General features: G+C 35.8%; 1 long non-coding RNA gene across 2 annotated transcripts in view; it reads right to left on the bottom strand.

The window, feature by feature from the left end:
* The window catches only part of LOC141572435 (uncharacterized), a 1,196,122-nt gene that overhangs the window by 523,434 nt on the left and 644,697 nt on the right, over positions 1-27,991 (bottom strand). The gene's annotated exons all lie outside the window — the stretch shown is intronic.

The raw sequence follows: 27,991 nt of genomic DNA, 5'->3' as shown, positions 1-27,991 counted from the left end.
GAAAAACATCTACTAATCATAGATATCAAATGCATATGAGTAAATCTGAATTATTTTATATAAAATTTCTACAAATAATTTTGAAACTGAAGATGAGATTAAAAGTAAAATTGGAATTGGATTAGAGAGAAGACTTCCAAGAAGATGGATTATTTTTGTAGTATCTACTAAAACCACCTAGATCACAAACCCTAAACCTGAATTCTAGAGAGCAGATGTCCCCTGGAAGAGAATGCAGTGTAGTTTATTACACACACACACACACACACACACACACACACACATTTACACATATATGTAATTTAACATTAATGGTGATACTATGATTGTGTTAGTTTAAGATACAAATCTTAGCTACTATAATCAAAAAACACATTCTGTGGTGTTCACCTGGCATTATATCAGAAAGACCATCTTCCCAAGTTAACTACACTGGCTTCTTGCATGCATCTCTCCATTATCACCTGAGGCTTTGGTAATTAACCTGATGAATGTCAAAATGAATTTGTATTCACCAATTAGGGGCTTGTTAATTAGCATAATGACTATTAGAAGTAGGTTCTCACTGATGAAATTGGAGGCATTTAGATATGCATATTTGTTCATATACTTTAGGAAGACTGGCTTCTCTTTTCATGATCACAATGTAAGAATTGAATGATTCCTGTAAACTATATCCACAAGGACAGTGGCCACAGCTGGGCCCTAAAGTGATCTATGCTTGGCCTAGAGTGTAGGGGAATTTGTAATTGCCCAATGACCACTACACGAGTTACTTCTGTTCACATCCACCTCAAGTGACCTTTTCATACCAGGTCAAGGTCAGAAGAACTAAAGGCACCCCATAACTTTATTGAGATTACAATATAGGTTGCATACACTGTTTTGTGTTTGATTGCTAATGAATGTCTATATTTATAAATTTCTGTGTGTTTGGTAGAATTTGGCTTGACTTGTTTTTATTATAACTTGATATCAAAAGTACAGATATAGCTGACCTTCACTTGAAACTTCTAAGGTAGCTAACATAATCTACCAGAAAAAGAACGTGAGTTAGGTGTGACAAATGAATATATATCAGTTTGCATCAATGCTCTGAGTACAATTCTCCTAATCTCTAAATCCTCTCCATTGATTACTTATCTTGAGGGTGGTCTCCAAAGATTAATCATCTCAACCTAGAAACTGTCATTCAAAACATCCTCTTTGCTAGACTCTGAATTTAGCATTGGGGATATAGATTTACGGAAGTCAAAACCACTATTTTTTTTTTTTTTTTTTAACTCACAGTCTAAAAGGGAGCCAGAAAGTCCACAAAATAATCATGGTACAATATGATAAGTAGAGTGTAATATAATCTAATAGCTAAGAGCAAAGCTACAGTTAAATGCATTGATATTTAATCATTCAACAAATATTTTAATTTTTATCACTTACTCTATGCCAGGTAGAGAGAATGAAGAGAAACTCCTTGACATTTTAAAGCTCTCTGAGGTGTATATATACTGTGGATGCAGAGAGGAACCAAAATTTCTGAGATCTCATTGTGCTAGAAGTATGCCTTATTCAGGAAAACAATTTTAACTTTCAAAAATCTATTTTAATATTGTTATTTCCATAGCAACTGGTATTAAGTTAATGGATACCATTTATAGTAGTGTCTAACCCTGGTCTTCTGTTATATATTTATCTTGACCATAATCTATGGGTAGGTACAAGATAATTCACTAAAGGTGACAGCCATGCCAAAGATATGGATGGACAATGGCTAAAGTAGATCAGTGAAACTGTGAGCCAATGAAATCAAGACCTTATGCTTTATTCTTCTTTATTGAATTTGCAATTAACAAAATTCCTGGTAAGTAGTGAGTACTTAAGCAAAACAAATTACTGTGATGAATGTCAACAAGTAACATGTTATTTAGATATTCATATCAAATGTGTCCAAATAATTGAAGACAGCATAATTTTTGAATTATTTATTATAACAATCTTTATATGTTTTAGTATTATGTTTATAATTGGAAGAAATATCATTTTGCCAGCTATAGCCACAGTCGTTTTCAACAGACTCAGAAATGTATTCAATGAAGGTCTCTTTCTATTATGTGCTTTGGTGTGTTTTATTCAAGTTTAACAACTGAATTTGTTCAAAAATGAACTGATCTGCATAGTAGAAAGAGAAAAATTTAAAGAGTCCAGGATATCTGAGAGGTAGAGGACAAGAGGAGGGATGGGGAAGATAGGAATGAAAAAAGGAAAGAAGGGATCAACGAGGTAGATAGCCATTCCCACAAACTTCCAAATTTTCAGTAACACTGGCAAAACTCACGACTAATGTGATAGATATACTGTGTGGAACTCAGTAAAAGGAACTTATTTCAGATGGGACTGACATAGTGTGGGAGAGTGGAAGCTCCCTAGAAATTAGCATATAGTTTAAAAACAACTTTTAAATTTAATAGGCTGTGAATTCCAGAGAAGTGTTCAAGAAAATTTCATACCAGTGAAGGACCTCATTGAAAAAACAAATCACTAAGATTATATTATTCGTGCAATATAACACATTAATATGAATCTCAATGTGGTAGGCCAAATGATAATACCCTCCCCTAAACATGTCTACATCCTAATCCCCAGAACCTGTGAATGCTTCCTTAATGTCAAAAGGGACTTTGCAGGTGTGACTAAGTTAAGGCTCTTGAGATGGCAACATTATCCTAGATTATCTGGGTGGGCCCAAATGTAACTATATGGGTCATTATAAGTGAAAGACAGAGGCAAGAGGGGTTTGAAAATGTTATGGGGGGGGCTTTAAAGATGAAGGAAGGGGCCATGAGCAAAGCATGTGCATGGCTTCTAGAAACTGGAAAAGGCAAGGAAATGAATTTCTCCTAAAGTCTCCAGAAGAAATGCAGCCCTGCTAATACTGATTAGTTTAGTAAGACCTCCAAAACTGCAAGATATCAACTTGTGCTGTTTTAAGCCATTACATTTGTTATAATTTGTTACAGCAACATTGAAAAAGGAACACATTCAGGTTAGTAAATCTTGACTAACTAGGAGTCAGAGCCACAAGTTTTCAAGACATAGCCAAATAATAAGAAAACAATTGGATTGCTAAGGCATGGGGTAGAAGGAAGAAAATCACTGAGCTGCACACTTTAAAATGGTGAATTTTATGTTATATGAAATTCTGTGTTATGTGAAATACATTTCAATAAAATTCAATCAGTCAATAACCTGCAGAGTGAAGATTATACAATAATAACCAAGTGCTGTTTTAACCTATTGTTTGACTATTTCAGTGTAACTCAATACTTTCCTATTTTTCTGAAAACATGATTATGGTGATGATAGTAAGATGATGATAAGAATTTTGATGAAGATTTTTTGCCCAGCCTGATTCGGTCTTTTGAAGGGTCTGTTCTCACCCTAAATAAATATAATAAATAAGACAAACATAATATTATTCATTGACTTGACACTGATTCACTAGCATTACCTCCCTAGCATCATCGCTTACATCTTGTCTTAACCACCTCCTTTCTTACTGATTTATGTCCAACTTTACCTCAGTGCCAGATTCTTTTCATCAACTACCCTGAATATTGCTTTCACCTGTGCTCCAGACTGACCCTGTCATCTGCCTTCCAGGAGGGACTTTGTTTTTCTCTACACTGAGATATGGATGGTTAGTCCACCCCCACATTCAGAGCAGGATTTTAACAATGTCTCCCTCTGAATCATCATCACCAGAATATCAGGCATGATTAAAAAGAAAAACAGAATCAAGAAAGAAGGCAGGTCAAGTCAGTGGCAGGAAGGGAGGCCATTTTGTAGTGCAGCCTTGGAGACAGTGAGGAGCTTGGCCCATGTGATGAGGAGGTGGGAGCTCAGATGTAGGCAAAGAGAGCTAGCGAAGATGTTCCAGAAACCCCAGCTGAATCCTACTATGCCCTGCAGATAAGAGTATTGTCCTAGATATTAGAGAAGATGATGGAAAATGAAACATAGTTGAACTTGGCATTCCCTGTTTAACAATACTGAGTGCAGTATACTATACATAGTCCCTCAAACATCCATCATGAAGGCGCATCATAACGAAAGAAGGATCAACTTGAGTGTTCATTAGGATCAACTACGAGGATTTTATCAAGCCTAGTTCTTGGATTCACGCTTATGATCATGAGGGCAATGATAAGCCTAGGCAGATATTTCAAATTGTATGAAGCGCTGTATCATGTAATCGTATCTGTAAGCTGACTTTCAGTAATTGCAATGACCAAAGCATTGTGATAATCGCCTTCTGTATATCATATTATGCAACTATCAAAATAAATTCAAAAAGTTAGTATTACCTTTTCCATTTTATAAATGAGGAAAGTAAAGATCAAAGAAATTAAATAGCTTCACTCAAATGGTAAACGTTGGTATCCCGACTCAATTTTATGTCTGTCTTGCTATAAAAACATGCTTTAAAGTTATTTGAGATATAAACTCTGTCTTTTTTTGATACAAATGTACACTGGACCTAATAAAATCATAATTTCAACTCTAAAATTTCATTTGCATCTTATTTTTTCTTTTCTTCTTTTTTTTTGAAAGCAGAGTATATGATTCACAAGGCAAAATGCCTTGTAATAATTTTTACTATATTTATTGCCTTGCCATTTCATGTGAAGACCCATACCCTAGAGAAAAATGGCTGAATTTCTTCATGGAGAGGGTTTTTTCCTTTCAGAACATTGCTACTATTGCAAAAGGATTGCCTTGATTTCAAAGGATAAATATGGGGACGAATGGAAAATTAGTAATGGGAACTTTTATGTATATCAGGCACTCGGTAACTTATCAAGACTTAAATATATATTGCACAGTGTCACTCTGTAAAAAAGAATTATCCAGAATTATACAAAGCTACACCCAATATTTCAGCTTGACTGCAAACTAGTAAAGTGATGCAAGATATTAAGAAAACACATCAGGTTCAGAAATCTATAATTAATCTTGTCAGCAGTTGCAGCAGGACCGATTCCTATTTAAACTTGCATCTTGATGAGACTTTTCCTCATTTACTGTATCAGTACAGAGCACACTGGGGACTCAAGGGATCTAAACCCATTATAGTGGTTTTACAGTCAAGTTCATGTTCACTGCGTAGCCTGTCTTGTGCTTGGTGGCATTAAATATTTAACTAACTGTGACCATGATGTTGAGAAAGAGGCAGCTTTTAGTTCATTTTTATACACATTGCTGAAGAACAAATACAAAATTATAAAGTCTGTGTACAAGACTTGAGGAAAAATAAGTGGTCAGGGACAAAACAATCTGTGTTTAGTTCTTGTAATTGAATTATATTACAAAGCTTTCTAAGTCTATGTATGCATTATATTCTACAGTAACTAAAGTGAAATGTAAATAATCATAAATGAAAATTCCATCATTAAATTTTAATGTGCAAGCACAATTTGGATAAGAAAACATGCTTCTAAACCTTGAAACAAAGTTCCCATCAAGAAGACAGAGTAGGTAAACACTGTGCTCACCTCCTGCCATGACTACCTCAAAATTACAGTTGAACACAGAACAACCATCATTGAGAACCACAAGAAGTCTAGCTGAACAGAAGTCCCATATCTAAGAATACACAGAAGAAGCCACCTTGAGATTGGTAGGAAGGGAAGAAATACAAGAGGCTGGTCCCACAACCACGTTTAGTGGTTAAAAATTAAGAGGGATATTTCAATATCTTGGCTGTGGAGCCACCCCAATCCCCTGCCTCCGAGGATCGAGGAATCCCAGCCCCACACCAGGCTACCCAGCCCAGGATTCTAGTGCCAAGGAGAGAAGACCCCACAACTTTTGGCTGTGGAAACCAACAGGGAAACAGACGGTGGCTGAAGTCCCAGGAATTCCTCTCAAAGGGCCTGCCCAAAGCCTTACTCCCTGACAGACTCACTTGCTCTGAGGCAGCAGCTTGAAAGGCAACAGGGACATATGGGGAGGAACTGGCTTTTGGGCGAGAGGTGGAGGGGCGGCTTTCTCCCAGATAGAAGTGCTGGCAGAAGTCATTGTTCCTTTATTGAGTCCTCCTCTGACCCACTGTGTCCATGTTGGCAGTCACCATATCTGAGTCTCCATCAACCTGGCCAACACCCTTCACCTTGTCCTGATGATTCCCTGAGACCTTGCCTCACCCAACTTGTGGGCCCAACCAAGCTCCTTCCAGTGGCTTTTCCACACAAACAGCCTTTCTTGCCTCATGCTGTGGACTTTCCTAAAATCTCTCAAAGGTTGACAACCTCTCCCAAAAAGCAGCATATAGCTGCAGCATGCCCGGACCTCTTGCTAAGCAGTCTGAAGCCTGTCACTAGTGACAGCCAGCTCCCATAAGACTGTCAGCTGATTTCCCAACAAAAGTTTTGCAGGCCAGAAGAGATTGGTAGGAAATATTCAGAATGATGAAAAACAAGGAACTGCAACCAAGACTCAAATTTATCATTTAGAATCGAAGGAAAGGTAAAAAGCTTCCTAGACAAGAAAACGCTAAAGGAGTTCCTCAGCACTAAACTAGTATTACAAGAAATGTTAAAGGAATTTCTTTAAAATAAGTGTTAGAAGGAGGAGGAGAAAAACGATATAAATAATAAAATGGCAATAGCTACAAATCTATTAACAATTACTATAAATAAAAACGTATTAAATGCTTATGAAGACACATATATGCTTCCTACAAGAAACTTCAGATCAAAAGACTCACACAGATTGAAAGCAAAGAAATGGAAAAAGATATTTCATGAAAATAAAAATGGAAAAAGAAAAGGCTCTTGTAGCAATACTTGCAGCAGAAAAACTAGACTTTAATACAAAGGCTATAGCAAGAGACAAAGATGGACCCAGTGATTCTGCTTCTGGGTATTTATTTGAAGAAACCCCAAATTCTTAATTCAAAAAATCATGTGCATGTATATCTTCATTGCAGTATTATTTACAGCAGCCAAGATATGGTATCAGCCTAAGTGTCCATCAATAGATGAATGGATAAGGAAGAAGAGGTACATATATGCAATGGGATACTATTCAGCTACAGAAAAGAATGAAATCTTGCCATCTGCAACAACATGGAAGGACTTAGAAGGTATTGTGCTGAGTGAAATAAGTCAGAGAAAGACAAATACCATACGATTTCACTTATATGTGAAATCTAACACACACACACACACACACACACACACACTAAATGAACAAAACAGAAACAAACTCATAAATACAGAGTACATTTCGATAGTTGCCAGATGGGAGGGGAGTTGGAGGTATGGGGGAAAGGGGTAGGGGATTAAGAGGTACAAATTGGTAGTTACAATATACTCATGGAGACGTAGAGTACGGCATGGGGACTACAGTCAGTAGTGTGATAACAATGCATGATGTACTGGGTTTATTGGGCTGATCACTTTGTACATTACATAAATTACTGTGTTGTACACCTGAAATCAATATAATGTCAACTGTAATTGAAAAATTAAAAAAACTTAAGAAACACTTAAGAAGGTAAATTATTATGAAACCTAAGAGATGAATTAAATTATTCTGTAGTAGCATTTAAAAGGGATGAAACAATTATAGAATTTAAAAAATGGAGCTCTCTTTAGAAAATGAATGAATGGTGGAGTTTTCTTTTGATTGGACTTATTGTTATTTAATTTGCCTCTAGAATTTATACACCTTTCTATGGTTCTAAGCAACCCCTTTTATTCCTATGCGATGCTTCTCTGTAACTCTAAGCTCCACAGGATCCTCTTGTGAGAAACATCTGAGGGATAAATGTACACTTGCGCCACATATCACAACTCACGTACACAGGAAGCTAGTTTTTGTAATGCCTAGGGAGATCTGAATGTTACAAAATTAAATGTCACAAAATTAAATTGTGACGAGGAGTATGTCTAAAGTGGCAGGTAAGTAACCACAGGCATGTTGTTAGACATGTGAGGTGATACATATGGATTATGTTATGGAGACCAGGAGCATGAGTCAAGGTTTTCCGATTTGATGATCATGAATTGTATTTATATTTTGAAGCTTTCTATCACTTTTAGAAGTGACTAGTCTCTGAAGCACAGGATTCTGATCAGTGACAATTAATCAATAAACTGTGACTGAGCTTCTTTGATGAGGAAGGCGTCCTGCTGGTCTCTGGGGCAGGACCAATGTGGGAAGAACTACTTCTTCTTTAAATAGCTATGAAGTGTCAGCTACTGTGACATGCTTTTTGACATGCATTAGTGAAACAAGCATGGGGGGCAGGCATCACTATGCCAGTTTTACACATGTGGAAATTGAGGTTCAAGGTAAGTCACAGAGCAACCAAGGAAGGCATCTGGAGTTTGAACCCAGTTATGTCCAAGCAACCAAGGATCAATAGTGCTGCTGAAACTATAATTAAGGATCAGGGTTCACTCTTTTCTCTGTATTGAGAAAACCCACAAAGGGGCTGATAAAAGTGACAGATGCTAGTCCTGGAAAATACAGATACTCATTTTTTGTATATTCTTTTAGAAAATTCATGTACTCTCTGAAATTCATCCACAGACTCCTGGATCTCAGAATAAAGATTTTTAAATCTACAAGGAAGAGACCCAGTGGTGTTAACTTTTGCTTTCCCCTTGGTTCATAGAAACACTGCCAAGCGTAGAATTGGTTATAAATAAAGATTGATGAATAGAATAAATTAATTAAAGAATGAGTGAATAAAAAATTCATTCTCCATTTTTTATTGCTAACTCAAATGATTTCTGTGTGGGTGTCTGGCTTACTTATAGACCATTGTATTGTGTGTTCTAATATTCACTGAACATCTACTATACTCCAGGTCCTTGTTTGTCTGTATGCATTATTTAATTTAATCCTCCCCATTGACTTCAATTATACACATCTTATATTTAGGCACTAGGAAAGTGACTGACACAGAGTGGGAAAAATATAAGTGATGGAAAAAAATGCAATATATGTATACAGTAATGGTAACATTTATTAAAGTTATTGTTTTTAAATGTAAACATACTATAATATTTTACATATATTATCCTAGCTTAATCCTCACAACCCTATGAAGCAAGTATTCATACTAACTTTCTTTTACCAAAGATATACCTGAGATTTAGAGCAAATAAAAGGTCTTACCTGAAGTAAAAAATGTAAGGAATGAAGCCAAGATTATGGCTTTCTGACTTTAAATCTCATGGAAGTAAGACACCAAGAGGAAGTAACTTGTCTGGAATCACACAACTACTCTGTGGCAAAACAGGGAGATTAAGCCCACTGTTATTTCCGCTATACCATTTTAATTCTGCATTTTATCATTTAATACCACAAAACTGACAGACATCACTTCTGGGCTAGTCCTGATTTATAATTTGTTGGCACTAACTAGCTGTGGTTTTTGTAGGCTATGGAGGAGCAAAGCAAAGACAGAGACTAACTTAGCTCAGAAAACTGGGGAGTTTCATTGAGCTAATGATATTCCCAATATTCTAGATGATCAAATACATCAAGATGCTTAAACTTGACCTACAGCTTATGTAGGAGAGAGAACTTTCTACATCTTTTCCGTTCTCATCTCAGCTTGGTCCTATACTGAATCTAAAGCAACCACATCCCATAATAACCACTTAGAGAAATTATCAGAAGATGCAAAATGTGGCTCTTGGCATTTTATTTTATGAAATTTGATTAGTTATAACAGTATCTATTAGAATGTACAATTTTAGCTACTTCTAGGCTCCTGACATTTTGATAATTATACCACTTTCAGTCCATGTGTGCTTCCCCCATAAACCAGCATCCCTACATGAAATACTAGGTTATATACATCCCACTTAACAAACAAAGGTAAATTGAGAAATACAGTATAAAGTATGGGTTACAACTATGGGTTTTAAAGTCAGAAAAATATGGATTTAAATCTTGTCTTCCATCATTGATAGTTGTGGCACCTCTGGTAAAACAGGTATCTAATCTAAATCTCAGGTTTATCCTCGGTAAAATAGAGATTATAAGATACATGTCTCAGAGGGTTATGGATATTAACATAAGATAACATAGATAAATAACTTGGAATAAGCCTTGCATAAAACATGCTTAATAAATGTTAATTTTACTAAATATACATATTTTATTTTCCTCGGGTATACACTTCACTTGCTAAGTACTGTTCTCAGTTCTTTCTGTCTGTCTATCTATCTATCTAACTATCTGTCTACCTGTCTGTCCATCCATCCATCTAAATCATTAACTCATTTAATTCTCACCACAACCCTATGATTTTTTATTATTATTATTATCCCTATTTAATGAAAATGAAAACCAAAACTAGGAAAGGTTAAGTAATTTGCAAAATATCACACATTTAGTAAAATTTCACTTTTTTGAATATATGTTTTCCTATCATTGTCTATCTGGAGTACCATGAGCATAAAAGAACCACAGATAGCTCCAATTAAAACAGAATACAAAATGTGACCTCTGCCCCGAAGCTATAAAAGCTTCTATAGCAGGCCTTATACAAGGAATGTAGAACTCAGAAAGACACATCAACACATAAGAACAAAGAAAAGCTACAGCTATGCACACATTAAATAGAAAAATCCCTTTTCCTTAAAATGTATACCCAGTGTTGTTCAATTGTTATGCAACCCCATAACAACAATAACCACCACATCAAAGCCCTTCAACATTATGACTTTAAATCTATTGTACCTTTTTATTCTTTAGTATTTGAAGCAACATTTTTGGGATAAAACCAGCTATACAGAAAATAATTACGAATTAGAAAGATGTACATTGTATCAAACACATCCCTTTAAAGTCAAACAAACAAATAAAATCTTTGTCAGTGAAAAGCAAAGGCTATGAGATAGTAACATAATGGAAAAGGAAAGTAACTTAGTATCTATCAACCTAGATTCAAATGCCAGTGACCTTGGTCAATTAATTCACTAAACTCAGAGACTCATTTTTCCCTCTCATCTGTAAAATAGAAGTAAAACTAAAACAGGGATTCTTGCTACAGTCATATTTTTTATGATTAAAAAGGTATCTTGGCACTACAAATGCCATATATGCTCTAAAGAGATGGCTTTGTATTCTAGGTGAAAAGCCTACCACAAAAGGAGGCTTAGGTTATCAGAGTCCCTGTAAGCAGCAAGCACAAAACATATATTTGTGGATTGGTTTAATAAAGCACTTTGGAAACAATTTACAGAATAATAAGTGTATACATAGATTTGAATATTTAAAGCTCAAAGTCTGTTACATTTGTGGCTCCTGCCTTGCAATCAATTTATCTTTCACCACCCTGCAACCCAGGCCCAATACTTTGTTCACTTAAATCTATTCAGCCAAATGCCTTTTCCTGCGTTCAGTTATGAGGATGGACTGTTATGGTCAATTTGTGTAGTTTGGAAACAGCTGGAATTTACAACAAAGATTCAATCAGCACTGCTATTTGAGTTTATTAAAATGTATAAGAAAGCAACACCAAATGATTTTTATGGAAAATAAGGGGGGTTTGATCAGCATTATAAATCACGCTTTTGTGACTTACTCATTGTTTTTCCACTTCAGTGCAAATATGATTTAGAAGGCAGCTGTCATCTCTTATCATGCTACACATAAAAATCATTATTGACTATCGCTACCTTTCTGAATTTATTAATTTATTAGCTTTAAGTTCCAAGTGCAATTTTGAAAGTAGAACTGAAGTATTAGGGAACAGGGAAGAAAAAAACAGCTTCATGAATTATGTTGCTGTTTACATGTCTACTGACAAGTCTAATCATTTGTTTAAACACAAAGTCTTGTTTTTATTGAACAAGTTAAGGATAAGTTAAGAAACCCAAATAACAGTTCCTTTTGATTCCACATTATTTTGCCATCTGTCACTAAAGTATACAAATTATCTGCTTCACTCACTTCCTGTATTCAATGTCCGCCAGCTTCCTGAAGCTGTATTCAAATGTTTCTAAAATATTCATAGTCCTTCTCTGTTACCACTGTCGCTATCCTAGTGAAGGAACTCGTCATCTTAACAGTTGTCCTGGGCTCCTACTTAGTCGCCCACCTGCCTTCAGACTCTCTCCCTCCTGACCTTCCATGAATCCCATAATCAGTGGTTAATAAATACTCACCCTGGGTATTGGTTCTTGACTAGTTGATAGAATTCAGGTTGGCTCTTCCATAGTTGCTGGGGTTGCACTGAGCCTCAAGTTCCTGCAGCTCTGCAGATAACCCTGGGGCCCGATGAAACTCTAGCTTCTGAAGCTTTACCCCGACTGAGGCAGCTAGCCCCTACGCCGTTCTCAAAAGTGGTATGGAATATCTGGAATACCTTCCACACTACCACTAACTGTCTTTCTGAGGGTATCTAACTCTGTCGCATAGTTCCTTAATGAAGCTCTTCCATTGGGTAATGTAACAGGTAATCAAGTAGCAGCAAACATGTATTTTCATCTCCTCTCACATGCATCATTCTGTAGTTTTGTACATGCCATCCCCTCTGTAAAATATCTTGCCTGTCCCTTACCCAGAAAACCCCTGATTATCTTTCAAATCCCACTCGAAAGGATACTGCCTATCTGAATCCTTCATTAACACAACTCACCCACTTCCTCAGTGCTCATATAGCACTTTGATTTCATAAATCTCTCTCATCCAAAACTTCTCACACTGTATTTGAGTTGGATATGTATATCCCTGTCTCTCTGCACATTCCCTGAGAGAAGGTACCATGCTTTATTCATTTCTATATCTCCAACATATGCTACAGTGCTAGCCACATAAGCAGGACACACTAAAAACGTTGACTGAATCCCTATTTAAAAGATATGAACCTTGAATCCCTATTTAAAAGATGTGCTTTAGCTAAAATGAAACAAATAGAAGAAATATTGGAGTTGGGAATGCTAGAGGGCAAAGGGAAAGAAAACAGGATTTGTTGTCCTGTCCTAAATTAATGGGATGCCAAAAAAAATGTGCACACATGACTTGTATTCATCTTTTGTTATTGATATATATTATTACAATTTTAATAGCTTTTTTTCCTTTCTTTAAATGTGTATACATTTTTGGCACCCTCTGCAGATCTAATAAAAATAAGAATGATAAGTGCAATGATCTGAAGCAAGATACTAGTCATAAGCAGAACAACCAGTTCATATATTCTCTAGACACAGTAAGAAGCAAGGGAAGACAACTATTACCTATTAAGCGCTAGTGTACGCCAGTCAGTGTGCTAGGTCCTTTAATACCATGTTTCCCCGAAAATAAGACCTGGCCAGACAATCAGCGCTAATGCGTCTTTTGGAGGAAACTTTAATATAAGACCCGGTCTTATTTTACTATAACACCAGGTTTCATATAATATCATATCATATCATATCATATCATATCATATCATATCATATCATATCATATCATATCATACTGGGTCTTGTATTAATTTTTCCTCCAAAAGATGCATTAGAGCTGATTGTCCAGATAGGTCTTATTTTCGGGGAAACACGGTAGTTTCAACTCATTTAACCTACACTACGCTACGAGTTACACATAAGTCCCACAGTATTGGTGAGGAAACTGACGTTCAGTGAGATGAACAGTTTGCCTATGATACCACAGCTGTTAGTGTCAGAACTAAGCTTTCAACCCACATTTCTGCAACTTGAGAGTTATCCTTTTTCCCCTGCAAATGTCCATTGCATCATGTATAGAACTAAATAGGTGTTAATAATAGTATTAACCATTAAATCCCTAAGACTTACTGAGTACTCATCATGTGTCAGGTACAGAGCTGAGCACTGAGGCCCTGAGGTGAATTAGACACATCTTCCTCTCAAATACAGATTTAAACTGTATTTGAATCAAATTGAATTGAACCTAAAGCTTAGTGTAGCCAGCCTTAAAGTAGTTCTGGGCTTTATCCAAAAACAGAAAGTGCTTAGTTTTGTTTGGCTTTGTTTTGCTTCTGTGACTATATAAAGTGGGAAAGAGTCTCTTTATCAAACAGTGTGGAGGCAGGCGTCTCTTTTCCATGCCAGGCAAGTGACTTCAATAATTACCAAAGGAGCTGGAGAAATCCGGCTCCTTCCAATTAACTTCTGTTAGCAAGTGCTGTTGACTGCTTGCCTGACAGCCCCACGCTGATGGGGAGAGGAGTGTGCACAAGATTTCTCTGCATTTCATAGTTCACAAATTAAAGACACTGTCAAGAACAAGTCTGAGTTGAAGAATTGATTTATCTCACACTGAGTGTGTGAGGAAGGGCCACTTCTGACTCATTACAAACAAGTCTGAGGTACTTTCATACTATGTTCTGCATCTTGGTACACAAATCAAGCAGTTTTTTTTTTTTTTTTTTTCCATTTTTTTTTTTTTTTTTTCCTTTCTGTTGCATTTACTCTGAGAGTTTCACTGACAGAAAGCATGGCTAGATCCCAGCTTTCTTAAATTCCAGCATTGCAAAGTTAGTGGCCTATGTTATAATCACTTTGGCCTGAACGCAAATGCTTGCGGGGAGCTTCTGATGGTGAATGGGAACAAGTGGCCAGTAGATGGGATAAAGAAAATTCCAGAGAGCCTGATCTAGGCCAGATTAAGCAGTGCAGATTGTCAGACACAAAGGGATATCATAATAATACATTACTCATAACAATAGTTAGGCAATAAGAGCCATCCCTCCAACAGCATCTACATGTTAGACCTTTCTAGATGTGTGTACATGTGTGTGTACACATCTGTGTGTATATATATATATGTAAAATACATTATACATATTATATGATATTAATATATATAAAATACACAATGCATATATACATACATATATACATATATACATATATACATATATAAGTGTGTGTATATATATATATATATATATATATATATATATATATGAACAGACTGTGAAAATGTCCTGTATATCATCACAATTTCTCCCTGGATTAGCACCCACTGATGATTCTTTTCTGGTCCAGTCTTTACACTGAGATGTAAAACCTTAATTTTTCAACTTCTACACTTCCACCACATTAAACAATGGGCCCTTGGCATTTTGCATAAACAAGAACCATCCCTTCTCCCCCATTGACTAATTGATTTGATCTATTTATTATTGGATATGGCCAAATTGTTTTCTATTTTTTCATTTTTTTAAAATTCTTTATTGTACGTAATTATTTTTGTGTTAAATTGTTCCATATTTGTCCAGTGGAAGCCCCGTCAAGCTACTTCTGTGTTCTTGTGATATCCACCCACCATTTTTTGGGGGAGCATTCCGTAAGTTTCTAGCATGACGTCATGTTTCAGGCTTATCTTGTACCTACCCTGCCCAGTCCAGGGATCAGTCACTTCTCTGAGAGTCTCTGCTCCATGATAGTGAGGAATGGTGTTAGATACCAAAATCTGGGAACTAGGTTTATTTATTGCTGTTGTGGTATCTTTCATTCCTGATCTTTTCAACAGATAAAGCTAGGGCATATATGCAAGCATATACACATAAAATATGCATGCATGTATACAAAAAAATATACATGTGTATATATGCAAAATGTGCATACACATACAAATGCATATATAAATGTACAATGCACAGATACAGGCATATACAGAGGCTGTCAAAAGAATGTATACACATTTTAAGAAAGGAAAAAACTGTATTAAAAATGCGATACTCAATATATACTGATAACAAAAGATGAATACAGGTCACGTTCGACTTCTGCCATTAAAAGAGGTGCTCAAAGTGGTTACCATCAGTGTAATTTTAATACAAATATTCCTTTCTTAAAATGTGTATACATTTTTTTGGTACCCTGTATATGCTAGAATCATGAATTCACTCTAATACTTTACATTTCCATCCCCAAAGGAGTTATTTGTTATTTTGCCTTATATCATTCAATACTTGTATACTTCAATCACACTGAAAACCCTGTCTTCCTATGATATCAACACATTTATTCATTGTCTCAATCCTATAGCACATCTAAACTCATTTCAGAATTATTCTGCCCATTCCACTACAAACAAAACAAAACAAAAACAAACCAAAAAATGCAAAACTAAAACAAAAACAAAAACAAAAAAACAGACCTACTAAAACAAAGTTTGATGTTTGTTGGCATTTCCTCCTCTTATTAACACTGCTGAAACTTAGAGTATATAGTCAAATACTATGAAAATGTTGCCTTGGATTAATCCTTCCTCCCTTTCCTTTCAGTTTACTCTGTTAATGGCTTTTGCCCGATTTTCTATAGGAGAAATTTAATTTTCTTTTCAATTTCTAATTTTCCTTTAAAATTAGGGATATTAGTCTTTTCTTTCTGATAAGTATACATTTTACTCCCAATTGGTCAGTGTATTTTTGGTATTCATTTTCTTTTAATTTTTATGTACTTAAATTTATCTATTTTTTTTAATTGCATATGGCTTTTTACTCATAGTTGGTAAGATTTTGTTTCCGCCTATACCTATGTTTACAGGAGCATTCACCTAGATTTCCTTTTTCTTCTAGTACTTATATATATTTTTTAGTTTACAATTTCTTCCGAGTTGCTTTGGATTATCTACAGCTGTGATTTCCAAACAGTTCTTCAGAAAGTTATGGCTCCACAAAAGTGATTCAGGAGTAAAAATTACTAACTTAAAATATATTTACCAGTTAAAATATTTAATTAAAAACAACACATCTACTTCACCATGTCAAATCAAAAATTTATAATACCATTGAAGACCATTTATACACTAAAATTTGCTGATAAGCAAAATAATTTTGGTAAAGCTATCACATATACTTTCTCCTTCCACATCTGAACATATATTGAATCTTTGAGAATATGTTATTGATTAGCAACGTAGTAGTCCTTCCCTGATTGGTTTTTAAATGCAAGTCTATGCCTGTCAGCTAAAAACAAAACAAAACAAACAAATCTCTATAAACCAGTATATCAGATGTACCATGCTTAATTAAGACTATGCAAAGCTCAGGCACACCTCCTTGGTGCATGCCCTTTACACACTGCAACAAAGAGATGTGAGCAGGAGCAAGGAAACACTTAAAACATTACAGTATGAGATTTCACAGTACTTGTATTTGAATTTTAAGTCCTTCTTGTCTTACTATGATATTAATTTATTCCAAAATAATTTATTAAAAACATCTTATGTACCTGGCACTTCACTGGGTCTTGGATATAAAGCAATGAACAAAGTCATTATAATCCCTGCCATTTTAGGAACTCCAGACAAGACATATTGAACTACTAATCTGAATCAAAAATGTTGAGAGAAGTATTGGATAGCATATGGTTATATAAGAGAATATATGACCAGTGAGGTGCAGAAGGTCTCCCTGAGAAACTATTGCTTAAACTAAGACCTGACTAAAATGAGTATGACTAAGGAAAACACCCTTTTTTGGGGGGGATAGGAGTGATGGGGAGGTTTCTCATGAGATTGTGTTAAAAATATAAAAGGATAATTCATTGTACTGTCAGCAAATTGTGTGTTTAAAGGATAGAAATCCAGGTTCATTAGATAACAGATATTTACATGTCTTCTTTGGAAAAATGTGTATTCATGTCTTCTGCCCATTTTTTTATTGGAATATTTTTTCTTTTGCAATGAGTTGCATATGTTCCTTATATTTTTTGGATATTAACCTCTTATCCGACATACAGTTTGCAAATACTTTCTCCCATTCTGTCAGTTTCCTTTTCATTCTGTTCATTGTTTGCTTTGTTATTGCTGTGGCTGGTATTGTTCAGAAGCTTTTTAGTTTAATGTACTCCTAATTATTTATTTTTGTTTTCATTGTTTCTGCTGTTGGTGATAGATATAGATATAGATATAGATATAGATATAGATATAGATATAGATATAGATATAGATATAGATATAGATATAGATATAAAGATGTAGACATAGATAATCATTGCCAAGACCAATGTGAAGGAGCTTTTTCCCTGTTCTCTTTTAGGAGTTTTACAGTTACTGGACTTATATTGAAGTCTTTAATCCGTTTCAAAAAAAAAAAATGTGAGTGGTATAAGATAGAAGTCTAATTTCATTATTTCACATGTAAATATGCAGTTTTATAAATACCATTTATTGAAAAGACTCTTTTCCCAATTGAGTATTTTTGGCTCACTTGTGAAATATTAGCTGACTGTATGTGTAGGGGTTTATTTCTAGGCTCTCTTTTCTATTCCAATGGTCTATGTGTCTACATTTATACCTGTCCCATAGTGTTTCGATTAGTACAGTTCTGTAGAATAGCTTGAAATTAGGAAGTTTGATGCCTCTAGCTTTGTTTTTCTTTCTCAAGATTCTTTTGGCTATTCATGGTCTTTTGTGGTTCCATACACATTTTAGAATTGCTTTTTTTTCTCTTTTTCTGTGGAAAATGCCATTTGAATTGTGATAGAGATTATATTAAATCTTTAGAAGGATTTGGAAAATATGAACATTTGAACACTCAATTCTTAACGCTGGATATCTTTCCATTTATGCGTCTTCTGCAATTTCTTATATCAAGGTCTTACAGTTTTCAATATAGAAATCTTTCACCTCCTTGGTTGTTTATTCCTAAGTATTTTATTGCTCTTGATGTTTTTTGTTGTTGTTGTTATTGTTATTATTATTATTATTATTATTATTATTGTTATATTTTGTGATTTCCCCAATTAGTCTGGTGCCCAGCTGGCACTATACAGTTATTATACTATTATTGACTATATTTCCTATGTTGTGCTTTACATCCCTGCAACTATTTTGTAACTACCAATTTGTAGTTCTCAATCCCTTTACCTTTTTCACCCAGTCCCCCAATCCTACCATCCTCATGAATCTGGTAACCATCAGTTTGTTCTCTGTATCTATAAGTCTGTTTCTGTTTTTGTTTTTGTTTACTTTGTTCCTTACATTCCACATATAAGTGGAATACATATTTGTCTTTCTCAGTATGACTTATTTCACTTAGCATAATACTTCCTAGGTCCATCCATGTTATCAAAAATGGTAAGATTTCATTTTTTATGGCTGAGTAATATTCCATTGTCTTTATGCAATCATCTACGGATGGTCACTTAGGTTGCTTCCATATCTTGTCTATTGTAACTAGAATTGCAGTGGACATAGGGGTGCGTATATCTTTTCAAATTAGTGTTTCAGATTTCTTCCGATAAATACCCAGTAATGGAATTACTGGATCAGAAAGTAGTTTTAGTCTTAATTTTTTGAGGAACCGACAAACTGTTTTCAGTAGTGGCTGCACCAATTTGCAGTCCTACCAGCAGTGTACAAGGGTTTTATTTTCTCCACATCCTCACCAACACTTGTTTTTTGATTTATTGATGATAGCCATTCTGATAGGGGTGAGGTGATATCTCACTGTATTTTTAATTTGCATTTCTTTGATGATTAGTGATGTTGAGCATATTTTCATATGAATATTGGCCATCTGTATGTCCTCTTTGGAGAAATGTCTATTCAGGTCCTCTGTCCATTTTTTAATTGGATTTTTTTTTTTTTTTTTTTTTTTTGATTGTTGAATTGTGTGAGTCCTTTATGGATTTTGGATATTAACCCCTTATTGGATGTATCATTGGCAAATATCCTCTCCCATTCAGTAGGTTATCTTTTTTTGTTTTTGTTTTTTTGATAGTTTCCTTTGCTATGAAAACACTTTTGTAGTTTGATGTAGTCCCATTTGTTTACTTTTCTTTTGTTTCCCTTGTGCAGGGATATATATCCAAAAATATTACTAAGAGCAATGTCAGAGAGTTTACTGATAATGTTGTCTTCTAGGAGTTTTCTGGTTTCAGGTCTTATATTTAAGCCTTTAATCCATTTTGAGTTTATTCTTGTATATGGTGTAAGAAAGTGTTTTTCTTTTCATTTTGTTTTGCATGTTTTCCAGTTTTCCCAACACCATTTATTAAATAGATTGTCTTTACCCCATCATGTATTCTTGCCTTTTTCATAGGTTGAATGACCATAAAGGTGTGGGTTTACTTCTGGGCTCTCTATTCTGTTCCATTGATCTGTCTGTTTTTATGCCAATACTGGGATGTTTTGATTACTGTGGCCTTGTAGTATAGCTTAATATCAGGTAGTGTGATACCTCCAGCTTGGTTATTTTTCAGGATTATTTTTTATGTTTAAACTATATTGTTTTCCTTATCTCTCTTTCAGTTATTTTCTTGTAAGTATATAGAAATGTGTATCAAATCATCATGTTATACACCTTAAACTTACAGGATGTTATATGTCAATTCTATCTCAATGAAACTGGAAAACAAACAAACAAAAAGATAACAGATCCCCCAAATCTTGAAGGCCTCCATATCAGACTCCATTTCTCATCACCTTTACACTCTCCCACATCTGGCTAACGTATTGCTAAAGATTTGTGTTATTTAAGAATCGATCCAGTCATTGCCTTTTAAAGGATATCTTCCCTGCTCACCTGCCCTCTCCATGCCTATCATTGGTGTTCTTATTGTATCCTACATACTTTTCTCTCTGTTTTAGTACTTATCATACTATACTCTCTCTGTCTCTCTGTCCCCACCACAAGATGCTCAGGTCCTCCAGCTTAGGACCAAGTCTTATATATGCAACATAACTGTTAACACTTTTTTATTCAATCCATATATGTTAAGTAAATGAAGATGCTTGCCAAGATAAAAGAGGAAAACATATTACATGTAAGGACAGCATGTTATAAAAAGAGGACAAAATATGAAAGAGTGGTTTGGATATAAGAAATGGGGAAATAGGTGCGCTTGTCGGGAAAAAAATGTACTAGAGATGCAAGAAAAGCATCATGGAAAATCTGGAGAGAAAAGAAAATGTATGCCAGAAACTTAGGGGCCTGTATTTTCTGGTAATAAATGCAGACTTTATTTTACAGACAATGGCAAACCAACATAAGCTCTAATAATTGTTCTCAAATATATCAGGTCCTCATTTCTGGAACTTGTAAATGTTAGTCTTATAAGGGAACAAGCTTTTACTGACATGGTTAAGTTAAGGATCTTGAGATACAGAAATTATCCTGGATTATCCAGGTGAGTCCTACATTCAGTCATATGGCCCTATATAAGAAGGAAGCAGATACCCTACAAAATCTTTACAACATGATTGATTATATTCCCCAAACTATCTTTCGTATCCCTGTGGCAATCCTGTGGTTACCAATTTGTGCTTTCTAATCCCTTCACCTTCTCCCTCATCCCCTAGCAATCCTCAGGTTTTCTCTATGTCTCTGAAACTGTTTCTGATTAGTTTGTTCATTTACTCTATTCTTTATATACCACATATAAGTGAGAACATATTAAAAAAAAAAAAAAAAAAAAAGGAAGGAAACAGAGGGAGATCTGACACACAGAAAAGACAGAGCAGAGAAAGATTTGAAGATGCTCGAGTTGAAAATTGGAGTGAGGGTAAACTAAGGAATGATAGCAGCCAGCAGAAGTTGGAAGAGGCAAAGCACATATTCTCCTAAGAACCTTGGGAGGGATTGAGACTCTGGTCCATAGAACTGTGAGAGAATAACTGTCTGCTGTTTAAAGACACTGAGTTTGTGGTAATTTGTTACAGCAGCCACAGGAAACTCATACAACTTCAATAGGGGAGAGGGAGAAAATTATTTGTAAGAGGAGAATTCTGGCATTCGTGAGGAAGGAAGCCTGGGGCCGGCATGCAGGAGCAGGGCAGGAAGCCAACTGGGGGATAATGACATTAGTGCAGGTGAGTTGTCAACAGAGCCTAACATAACAGGGCAGCACTAGGGATGGTGGACAGGGAATGAACATTCACTTGTCAGTGTCCTTAGCTACAATGATTGATTCATGTGGCAAAGGGAAGTCTACAAAATTTAAATGAACTAATTACAGTTTTATTGTCTTAAGGTGGTTAAAAAAGCAAACATCTAAATACATGTCTTTTAATCCTTGCAAATAGGATATGTGCAACAACACAGCATACTGGGCTGCATCAGAATTGACCTTTTTTTCCAGATGGGAAAGCAAGGCTATATTCTGCATACAGAAATAATCCCACTTTCTTTACATCATAGAAAACCAGGGCTAGAAGGAAACTCAGAGGGTCTGACTTAGCCTCAACCGTCCTTTTTCTCACCATTCTAGATTAGTGGTCATTCTGCCTGTCCAAACAGCAACTCACTACTCCCACAGGCAACGGGCAGCACACGTGTACAGTTCTGCCTGCTATGCTTTCATGTAACAAATATTTATTAAATGCCTGCCTTGTATGTATTGAGTGCTTTCCTAGTCCTCCAGATCCGGCAGTCCATAAGAAAGACTCATGGAGCTTCCATTCTAATAGGAGATAGAGCACAACCAAGGAACCAAAGACAATAACAAAATAATAATCAGATACTGACAATAAGTTCTAGGAAGAAGATGACATATAGTAAGGATATTAGATATTGTGATTAGGAAAGCCATCTCTGAGGAGGCAACATTTGAGCTGAAAGATGAATGGAAAAGTAGGAACTGGCTAGGCAGAGGTCGGGCCAGGGCACTCCAGGTAAAGGTAACAGAAACGCAAATTCTTGAGGGTAGGAATGAGCTAGGTGTGTCTGGAGAACCGACAGAGGTCAGTATTGCTGCCACACAATAAAGGGTAAAATATCTGAAAGTTACAATTCTGTGATGCTCCAGAATATACAACTCGGGGCAAGGGTAGGGTGGTTGTGTTAAAATGAGAAAAGCACTGGTTAGGAATTCAGGGACCTGAGATTGAATCATTGCCTTTCATGTGACCATGTGTGTGCTCTCATTTTTCTTTGCCCCTCTAGATTTCTACCTTCTGATATTTACGATAAGTGATACGGTCACACCAGATCACTGATTTTCAAACTGTGCCTCAGGAGGCCCACTAAGGGGCTTAGCTGATGGGGCTCAGATCTCACCAACTAGCTTCATCCACAGTAGCCCAGTGCCTGTTGTTAGCATTTTCAAAAACAATTTCATTTAATCAAAGGTTCCTGCAGGTCAGAAAAATTTATAAACAATTAGCTAAAATTATCTATTTAATTATTTAAAACTTTGGAGTCCAGTGATTCTAAGCTAGAGATGATTTTTACTCACTAGGACAGAAAAACTGCACTCCAAATATGAAATGGATGGCTTTGTAAAGTAGCAAGCTCTCCATCACAAGAGTTTTTTGCAAAAATAAACACAAACAAACAAAAATGCCTATATTTAGAAAATGACAAATTTAAATCTTTTCTCTGCTGCAAACACTTTCAGCGCCTTTAATAGAGCTGATGTTCTTTGTGAATTTCCATGAGAAAAAAAACGCAGTGTGCAGCATAGCCCAGGCTTCCTTAGCAACTCTGCTTTATGGAAAATGCTATAAAATTAGTGTTCCATGGAACCCTTTATTAAAACTGTTTTCTTATCACTCTGTGATTCTAGGACACTAGGCTTTTATTATAACCTCTAGAGAAATGGACTCATCTCTCTTCTGTTCACAACTATATTTGCAGTGCTTTGTATACTGCTGGGAGGGCAATATTCTACAAATAGTTCTTGAATGGCTCTCTGAATGAATGAGTGGAAAGTAGGTAGGAAATCTAACTTCAATTCTGAGGAGAGTAGAGCACTGTAGCTGTTCTCTGATGACACCAAAATCACACCAAAACCAGTGACATGGCCGAGGACCCATTATTGTGGCAGGATGACCCTAAGCCTTTTCCATGACGTTCTACTTTCTTTCAGGCTTCCACCTTCTCTTATGTATGTCATTCATGTATTTGACAATACTGTTTGAATACTTTATGTTCCAGATACTCTAGTCGCTTTGGGAAAGCAATGGTGAGTTTACAGTCTAGGGGAAGATACACATGATAATCATATATTCAAATATATAATTAGGAACTTGATATGTGCTATGAAGAAAACATACAGATAGTTATGACCTGATGCAGTGTTGACAATCATGGAAGAGTTCATTGAGGAATAACTTGTGAGATTTGAGACCAGAATAGCTTGACTACACACAGCAGGTAAAGGACAATGGTTAACAGGCAAAAGAGAAGCATAAATAAGGCCCTGAGGTGGAGGTGAGCATGAGTAAAAGGGATGAAGATGTGATCATAGAGGCTAGACTGAAGGAACTGAAACAGTTGTTCCTGAGGTTGGGAAACAGGGCAGTCCACGTTCAGGACATTTTTTTTTTTTTTTTTTTTTGTATATAAGTAATTGGAAGCAATAAAGGATATAAGGAAAGGAGTGTTATCATGTTATTTACTTTTTTTATTTTTTTCGAGCAAAACTTCATTCTGACTGCAAAGTCCATTAAGTTAGAAGATAAAATACTGTGATGAGGCTACAATAGGGGTGAAAACAGTGGGGACAGAGAAAAAAGATCACTGAGATATTTAGCACCTAAAGCTTATATTATGTGGTACTACAGTATATGTGGCATATAAGGGAAACCATAATTTCTAAGTTTTGGATCTTCTGAAGAAATAGAAAGGGTTGGGCCGATTCTACTGCTAGTGGGAAGGATACAGGAATGAGGGGGGTAAAAATAGGGGGAGAGAGAAAAAGAAGGAGGTGAAGAAGAGGAGAGGAGAGGAGAGGAGGGAGGAGAGGAGAGGAGAGGAGAGGAGAGGAGAGGAGAGGAGAGGAGAGGAGAGGAGAGAAGAGAAGAGAAAAACTGAAGACACAGGAAAGGTTAATTGATACTGGTAATCAATGTTGTGATTGCCATTGTGCTAATAATGCTGCCATTCAAGGGAAGCTAGGAAAATAACCCACTTTACAAGGGAAAGAATAGGAGCTCAATTTTGGATCTGCTGAGTTTTGGGTTTCTTTGGGATATCAAATCAGAAATGCTGAAAATAAGACTGGAGCTCAGACTTTCTTTTCTCCAGACTCATATAATTAAATTTACCTGGGAAGCTTCTAAAAACACTTACTCTGCATTACATCACAATCGGAATTAATTCAGAATATCTGGGATTAGAACATCAATACTGCATTTGTTAAATGAACAAGTATCATTCAAAATCAAAACCCAATAGAAACAGTTTATCCTATACACTTTACAATACAGTCATATAATTGCATGCATTAAAACAAAACTTAAAAAAAAAAAAGAAACAGAACAAAACCAAATGTCAGTCTGCCCCTCATCCTGCATCTTTAGCCAGTCCAATGTCTCACTGTAATCACCAGTCTTTCTAATTGTCAGTGTCCCTAGATGTGCTTCTGTGAACTCTGGAAGAGCATGGGAAAGAGCAGAGACTGCCTTTTTCTGGTGAAACTGATGTGTTGGGAGAAGTAAGGAGTCCAAGATTCTCATTCCACTTTCTCCCTCAATATGAAACTTGAAGCAAGTGACCTCACTCCTGTGCGTTTCAGTTCCTTCTTTTACAAGAAAAAATGTTAGCATATTCCCCATAGGAAATCTAGACAGGTAGCATGAGGCCTGTACCACAGAAAGCAGTGATTTGATATTTGCACCATAATAACCATTTATCAAATGCCTTTTATATTCAAAGTGCCTGGTACAATGGTGGCACATTGTAAGTAGTGTTGAATGATCTAAACTAGCAGTGGCTTTAGTAAGTGTTGGTAAATACTTAATGTACCCTTTAAAACATAGGAGTTTTGTGACTACAAGTCTCCAAATAGAGGATATTAGGATGTTTGAAAGTAAGAATTCTCAGCCCTTCCTTGCCTCAATCATCAGAAGAGATCATTGGATCCACCATAAAGTGAAATTAACCACCGACCATCAAATCATTCCTGGAATACAGATAAATAAAATGTTTGGTAGTTTAGATGCCCTTAATCAACTGAATAAAAGTGTTACCTGAAACTAGACTGGTATCACTTCAGTCAGGATGAATCCTAGCCTTTAACTCAGATTTGAGGCATTGACTATTTCTTCATAGAAATTATTTTATTCATTTTTCAGAACACATCCTGGTCCAAAGCTGGCTAACATTATACAATTCAAGCATAAAAAACTGTTGGCATGGGAGTGCGATTCTAAGCTCTCAGCTTAACCGCAAGGCTTTAATTCTTTGTCTGGCCAGAGTGACCACCGGGCTGCCCTCTGAAATCTCTTTCTGGATTATTATCACATTTTCCAGACAGCAGGAGGCTATTTCTATGAACAAGTCTTCTCACCTTTCATGGGGTTGTAAGACTCTTGTTTATAAAAGAGGAAGAAAGGCTAGGGAAAAATTCACTTTTCTATTTGGTATACTTGCCTCCATCGGACAGGAAACAATTTGGGGATTATCAGTCACCTATAGTGGTTCCCTTAGTCAGCTTTGTCTTCTATAAGAATAAAGTAAGTACATCCTTGCATTTTTTAATTTATTTATCCATTTTTATAACATTTACTGTGCCAAGTAGTTTGGCCCCAGGTGTATAAGGAAGAAATCCCAAATGAAATAAATGATAGAATCCTAAAATGCAATCAGATTTTCATAATTCAAGGAGGGTTTAACAAAGAGATAATTTACAAAAGTGTGGACAGGGTGGAGGAAAACTCAAAGGATAGGGCTGATTCCTCCTCACCTCTCCTGGGGCTAGTAAGAAAAGAATTTCCAGGACTGAAGAATTAAGAACAGGAGAGAGTACCCCACATTCATTTACACTCTGTCTCTCCAGTTCCCTCACCATCTCCTGCAAGGGATCCTCATTGGCTGAATCCAACAAGCCAGAAGCCAAGACATTCTCCTGGTAGAGACTTGCAGGTGAGCCTCCCTTAGTGAAAACAGGGTAGAGCAGAATACAGTGGATCAAGAAGGGCTAACAGCAGATCCTTAGCATCCTGGGAGTATAAAGATGATTGAAAGGGAATGTTTCTACTCTGATTTGAAGGTTTGAATCTAAAACATAACCACAGGGAAAGTCACTGATGAAGTTAGAAGTCTGAAATGTTTCTACTTACACATTTGGCAAAAAAACAAAACAAAACAAAATAAGTAAATTAGGTTGAAGCAACATGAAATAATGTCCCTTTCTTAAGTTGTTAATTTGTATTCCTTCTCAGAGGCAATGCATTGTAATAGAAAAAACAAAAGTTCTGCTGTTGGATAAATCCAGTTCAAATACTGACTTTGCCACTTACTACCTACTTGCCCTTGGATAAATTATTTAACCTTTAATTCCCACACCTGTAAAAAGTAGGATTAGTTAATACCCACTAATATCCATGACATTGGTAAAAGCTTAGAAATATATATCTTTCATAATGTTTAATATTACAACTATATAAATATCAATCCTAAATTATCAGTGATTCTGCATTTCGTCTACTGAAGGAAAAGAGGTATTTAAAACACAATATTCTGTCCTACTACTTATTGAGTTTAAAATTATTTGTTTTCTATTATTAGTTAGCTTTGACCTTTCATTGGAGGCATAGTGATAACAGTTCCATGAATTATAGGCTACAATTCCATTTTACCAATGATTGACCTGACGTTCAGAACAGATAGAGAATTTTCTTGTGATTATAGCCTTGGTAAATCAGGTAATGCTATGTGTCCACAAAGTGCATATTTTATTATAACATATAATACATTATGTGACCTGGAACCCCTTCATGCAGAAGGCGTGCTTGCATGTGGCAGGGAGAAATGACAACAGTCAAAAAAAAACCATGAGGTGTGAAGGAAAACACATTTTTAAGAGGGCAATGCCTTATGGCGGGTGGGTATGCAAGATGATGGAGAGAAAAAAATAAAATCAGATCTGAAATTATAGACGAATAAGCCAATGTTGTCCTAGAAAAGAGATGACAAGAGGAATGCCACAAGTGCAGTCATTTATTGAAGAACTGATATAAGAGAACACAAACTAAAATGTAAAAAGCCGTCATATAAGAAATATCCCATGTGCTGGATATGAGCATGAAGAAGATGAATCAAAAT

This window comes from Rhinolophus sinicus, linkage group LG06 (genome assembly GCF_036562045.2).
Source record: "Rhinolophus sinicus isolate RSC01 linkage group LG06, ASM3656204v1, whole genome shotgun sequence".
NCBI lineage: Eukaryota > Metazoa > Chordata > Mammalia > Chiroptera > Rhinolophidae > Rhinolophus > Rhinolophus sinicus.
The sequence above is the reverse complement of the archived record's forward strand: the minus strand, read 5'-3'. Positions and strand labels throughout refer to the sequence as shown.